Genomic DNA, 6308 nt, shown 5'->3' on the forward strand with positions numbered 1-6308 from the left:
CCACGACTGCATGGCGTCTTCAGGCAAATTGAGGAGACCCCAAAAGTACACGTCTTCCAGGCCAATAAGAAACCCAATTTAAGAAATAATTGATGAATACCTTTATGAGAAAATTATTTTTTCCCACAACCCTATATGAACGAGGAAGCCCAACAAAACTACTACCTAACAGATGAAGAAAAACACACAATGCTTACAAAGATATGCCTCAAGCAGCACACAACACACTGGTCTTGAGAGTTAATATGATTAATCCTATTAATGCGTTTCCTGCTAAACTGGAAGCCATTGACCTTCCTGATCAGAGCCCCTGAAAATTTGCAGTTACGCTCAAAACACAAAATATAAATGGGCACTCCAAGTCACCTTCATGATAAAATCAAAGACCTGCCCTTGAGAAAATGAACAACACACAACAACTCATGGTCCCATGACATAACATGTTACAGAATGTAATTATTTTAGTATACAACTATTGAATGAGTGTAAATCATGGTTGAGATTAAAAGTTGAAAATAAAAATATTTTTTGTATAAAAAAATCACAACCATCAATTACGTCCAACTATCCTAAATAAACACAAAAATAAAAGGGGTCTTGGAACAAAGACAGAAAAGAGTAGGGAGTCAAAATGTAATAAAAAACATAACCTGGGAAGTGGCGGAAGGCCCCTCGAATTCTTTGCGGAGGTTTCTTTATTAAGTTTGACTTTTAACATAGTCCATTTTGGTCTGGTATAATGATTGACCATGATTAATAAATGATAATTATATTTAATTTATACAGGAATTTATAAAACGTGATGTTTTTTTGGGGAAAAGTATTTAGAAAAATGACAGGCTAAATATGTTCATTATTTTAGTGATCAATATTTCTGAAAGAGAGAAATTTTTAAATAAGATTATTAAAAATTATTTAATATATTTATCGTCATACGTAATGTAGGATAATTATAGGTTGAATCGAGTTATGCTTAGTTTAATTCAAATAAATTCGAGTATTATATCATTTTACTCAATTGTGTGTACATACACAAATCAAGTGGTCTCATAGTTGAGGGATAATTGTTATCTCTTGAGTATATGGTTCGAGAACGATATCTAGAGATGTTATCTGTTTATATCAAATTGAGAGTCTTTCGAACATATATTACTCTTGTATTTGCTTCATAGTTCATACTAATAAAAAAATCTCAGGACTATTTTGTGTTTTTCTTATTTTGAATTTAAAGAATTATTCTCTCTTAGTATTTGGTCCTAGTTACATCCTAATATATAAACTAAAAAATCATAAAAGAATAAATAATATAAATTTATAATTTAGTTACATTATCTTAATACCCAAAATTGTGTTTTAATTTTTCACTAAATATAGTTACAATTCGTTATCTAACATGTTTTCATTCGGTAACCAACCCTAGCTATTTACATACATGTTGCCATGTACTCTTTGCGTTGGCTATTTTTTTAAGTTTAAAACTATACTATGCTCCAAAAGCAAAATTTTCTCTAAAAAATGGTACAATCTAAGATCTTAGATTTATTCGGACAAGTCGAGTCCATGGGCGGGGACGTGCATTCAGCTCCCCATTGCCGCATCCGTTCTGATGCTTGTTCAACCTGTACAAAGGACCGATCCATGTTTAGATTTTGACGAGCTTCGCTCAATATTCATTAATGTTTACGAAAAAAAGGATGTCCCACCTCTGTGTTCCAATTAGTTTTGTAGATAATATACAAGAGGATCAGCGTCTGCAACAATGTCCCACAAATCATGCCAATCCAGATTCCCTGCAAGAACAGTGACCCGTTAGAATGTTGAAAATCAAATGAAAAATGAGGTATTCTTGGTGAGAAGAGAAATGACCTCCACCCGAAATGGGTACGATAACCGAGGAAAATCCAAGTGGGAGGCCAACAATGTAATAGCAGAACAAGTTTATATAAGCTACCAAGGCTTGCCAACCTCCTCCCACGGCAACACCTGCAGTAGCAAAATGATGTCACAAGTTATTTGACCTCACAAATGCTGGATTTTAACTTGTGTTTGGGGCATGGGTTTCAATTCAAATGCTGACCGATATAACTGCTGCACGCTGTTTAGCACCATGGTTATGCAGAGCATGAGCCAAACGAGCCACGCCCTTTTGCATCTCTATACTTTCCGTAAAGACAACAGCAAATTTGTTTCGAGTATTCCAGATTAACATTGCAGAAAGTATTCCTATGAGAAGAGATTGTACAACCGTGATTACCACTGAATATTTCGCGGCTCTAGGATGTGCTGATCCGAGTTCATTAGACACTCTTACACTGAAAACAACAACAACCATGTTCAACATCAGTTCTCCAAAGGGACAGGGTTTAACATATGAAAATTGTTGGAATTTTTGGGGGTTACCTTATGGCTGCATTTATAAATAACATGCCTTCCCAACCATGATGTTCATGCTGAAACATTGAGTTGAAAGAAACTCAATTAATTAAAAACAAAACAGAGAATTAGAGTAATGATTGTGATATGAATACCAGATAGAAAGAGAGCCGACTGCGATGATGGGATCTTCAAGTGACCGGTGAGAACAATATCATCATGAAATACCAAACTTCTAAGCAAAGCATCACGGCCGAAGCTATAGAAAGTTTGGTGAAACCCCAAAGATCCTTAAAAGCTAACCACGATAGCCCGGTCCAACCATCCTTGCACCAGCATACCACATATACAAGTTGAGCCAGGGCAACCAACCAAGCAGAGATGTCGTAAGCCACTGCCGCACCTATAGTACCCCACTTGAACACGATAACCAGGTAAATTATCACAATATGACCAATGAAAGCAGCGAAGCCTATCCAGGCCAAGACCCCAACCTTGCTTTGTGCCTGTAGGAACTTTTGCGTGGGAAATTGATGGCCAATGAGAACATTTGAGGTAGAACTTGCATGGTGAAATCTCCGGCGAGATCTGCGATTCCGGGCTCTTGTCCGAGGAGTTTCAAGAGTGGGGTGGCATATAAGTAGAGCGGCAACAACACGAAACGCCCCAAATGAGATTATCCACACTGCTGCATGTATACGCCTAACATTTCTATTTGTCCTGCACCAAATGCCTGCCCGCATAGCGTCTCTAATGCACTCGCCATTCCAAGCTGCAGATTCAATGAACAATTGTAAAGATTTTGCTCTAAATAGAGGACATACAACATTAGAGAAGCTAACCATGAAGCCAAAAGAGAAGTTTGCGATGACAGATAAAGCAATGGCGACAGCCGAAAGCTCAATATCACCGATATGTCCGGCAAAGATATTGGTGAAGGAGTTGATCCCATAATTACACCAAATATTGAATGCAATAGGAGTAGCTATGGGACCATAGCTTGGAGGACTCGATATGCCATATGTTTTTCGCATCGGCAAAGCTTTGTATCCGAGGATAATCCCTGCCTCGATGATTAAAACACGTCGGTGCCGGATGCAGCTCCGTAATTTCGAAGGGGGAGATCCGTGATGATGCACTGCCAAGTTGATCCTCCATAAGTTTCTGCGTAAGAGATGAATCCTTAATATTTGCAATTTTGGCTCACTTTGAGCCCTTTGATTCTTCTGGTTATGTTCGATTTGCGGATTCAAGTGAGTCAATATGAAGAAAAATCACTCTCTAACTATATATATTTTTTAAAATAATTATATATTTGCTTTTTTTGGAAGTTTACAAAAAGGGTATCAGCAGGTGATGGATTTTGGCTATAAACTAGGATGACCATGGAAACAAATCAGCATCAAACAAGAGGGAAGGAGTGAGTGACTGAGTCTTAGCCTCTCAAGCCTTTAGGACAAGCATTATTCATCATCTTCAATTGGTCTGCTTATCATTAATATAGTTATTTTCTGTTGCTGGAGGAGGGGTCCCGTATCTTGTGCTGTGCAAGCCCTGAAATAAAGCTGTGTAACGTGTAGACTAGTCCACGGTTTAAATGAGAATATGTCTAACTTTTAAGCTTCTGGTTCAAAGGCTTAAACGTGTAGACTAATCCACGGTGATGTATATTTGGGCTACATTCCAAAATTGTCAAGGTTTCGTTTCCCCACAGATCAACCAAACGTCATTGAGCTCTTTGTAAATGAACACTTTGAGATTCAACCCCGGGAAAACATCATCACCATCTTTTCCCTTGTTCTCTACTACAAAATCACTCCCATGAACCCCAAAGCAACAATAGACCTGCCGACCAAAACCTTAGTTTTGAACACATTGTTCTTCACTACTCTTACCACCCTAACATAAAAGACATTCTTATTTGAACCATATGTTCCTCAAATTCAACAAAGTCCCATGCACATTCTTACACAGATTAGTCCCCCCATCATGATACATTCCAATACAAGAACATGTACTGAAACAAGACTTCTCACAAAGTACCTCTAAACAACACTGTATTTCCTCCATCGAACCTTACATCACCAAGCTCCTTAAACCCATCATTATCACCACAAAATCCATCGCTTTCTCGTCTGCAACCTCTAGTAAAATCCCCATAATTCCAACCAACTTCATCAAAAGGCCTATATCCGTTAAGGCAATCACAAGATTTTAACACTGCACTCACAGAGCAAGATTTAGGAAATTACAGTATTAGCACTTCCCTAATTAAATTCTTTTTTTACCAAAATAAATAAATGGTTAATGAAAATGGTTTTGCGAGATGAACATTGAATCGCCTGTGGAGGGGCCCTATCCCTACCTGCTTTAATTTGATTTTACCATTAGTTTTCTGGTGGTTGCGAAAATATAAGAAATTTGACGTTATCTTTTAATATTTATATTACATCATATAACATTTTACAATTTTTTACATGATATGAACTAACAATATATAAATACTAAAGGAAAGATAGATTACACTGAGGAATTCTGGTTTTAATCTTAAGAATTCAAATCAACATTTTTAACTTAATAATTATCACTTTTTTTTTCCAAATATCTTCAGCGGTTCAGCATTAAGAACGGAAACCTTGATCCGTGTACATTAACAACGTACAATTTTCACTAAACTCGTGTAAAAATACTAATGAAAAAATAAAGCCTTTTTGGACTAAGGCAACAAATTTACAATTCGGCAACCGACCTGTACTCACTGTAAAAATCGACGATCCCGGAAGCTGCCCAGAGCCGGTGATTAAACTCCTCCTGCAACTCATCAGGCACAAACGGTGTCCTACAAAGCGGGCACGTTATCTGATCATGGTCCATCCAACGGTCCAAACACGCCCTGTGGAAAACATGCCTACAGTTCCTCAACCACCTGATCTCTTCCCCCTTTTCGAACTCATACATGCAAACTGCACAACTCTCCGGTGGATACCCTTTCACCACCACACGCTCCTCGTACTTTATAACCGGAAGAATTTCCCGGATCAGGAGAACGGACACGGGCGTTTACTCGGTCGTCGTTCGTGTCGGGCTTTCCGGCCAGACGGTGACCGTTTCGAGGATTTCGGAGAGTCCGAGATAGTTAAAAAGTGAAACAATTAACTTCCGGATAAAACCCAGAAATGAGAGGGCGTGAACTAATAATTTTGGTAGGAAGAACACTTCAGTGTAACCAACCGGAAACCCCGTAAATAAACAAATAAAATCGAAACTATAAAGAGAAAGCTTCGTTTTGCGTATTTATAGAGAGTCAAAAGGGGGGGGGGGAACGAGTGAGGGATAGACGCACGAGAGGAAACTTATGTTATTTTCAGCTACGAATTCGTGTGGAGGGGTAGTTCTTAGGTGCGGCGCCTAAATATACGACGTGATCGGTTAAACAAGTGACCAGTTAAAATTTAGACAGGTTATGTTATATTATTTAACCGGAAATATTATAAAATACAATAACATATTAGGTAGCGCTTATATAATGTAATAGGTAGCGCTTATATTTACGTATTTTATAAGTAAACCGGTATATTTATACCGATAGCATTGCAAATTTACCTATTACATTATATTATATTGAAAGTGTCCATACTTTTTATAAAAAGGATCGATATTTCTTTTAAAGTTATGTAATTTATGTTTCAATTTTTTTTAATAGTGTTTCATGTTTTCCACCTACAATATTAATTTAATAATTTCATTTGTACAAAAAATTATTTGATTGTTTTGATATTTTATAAAATATTATTTAGAATTTTTAATTTAATAATAATATATATCGTAACGTAAAAAATAAATCATTAGACGCCTATAATTACTAAATTAATATATTAAAACTCACTCAAAGATAACCTTAAATTAATGTTTTCCACAGTGAGCATTACAAATTT

General features: G+C 36.8%; 2 pseudogenes; both read right to left on the reverse strand.

Moving 5' to 3' along the window:
* Positions 1-1522: 1522 nt before the first annotated feature.
* Positions 1523-3531, reverse strand: LOC120217128 (annotated as a pseudogene).
* A 1515-nt stretch (positions 3532-5046) lies between these two features.
* Positions 5047-5667, reverse strand: LOC120217131 (annotated as a pseudogene).
* Positions 5668-6308: the final 641 nt, after the last annotated feature.

The sequence above is a fragment of the Hibiscus syriacus genome, unplaced genomic scaffold, assembly GCF_006381635.1.
Source record: "Hibiscus syriacus cultivar Baekdansim isolate YM2019G1 unplaced genomic scaffold, ASM638163v2 tig00110184_pilon, whole genome shotgun sequence".
NCBI classification, from domain to species: Eukaryota; Viridiplantae; Streptophyta; class Magnoliopsida; order Malvales; family Malvaceae; genus Hibiscus; species Hibiscus syriacus.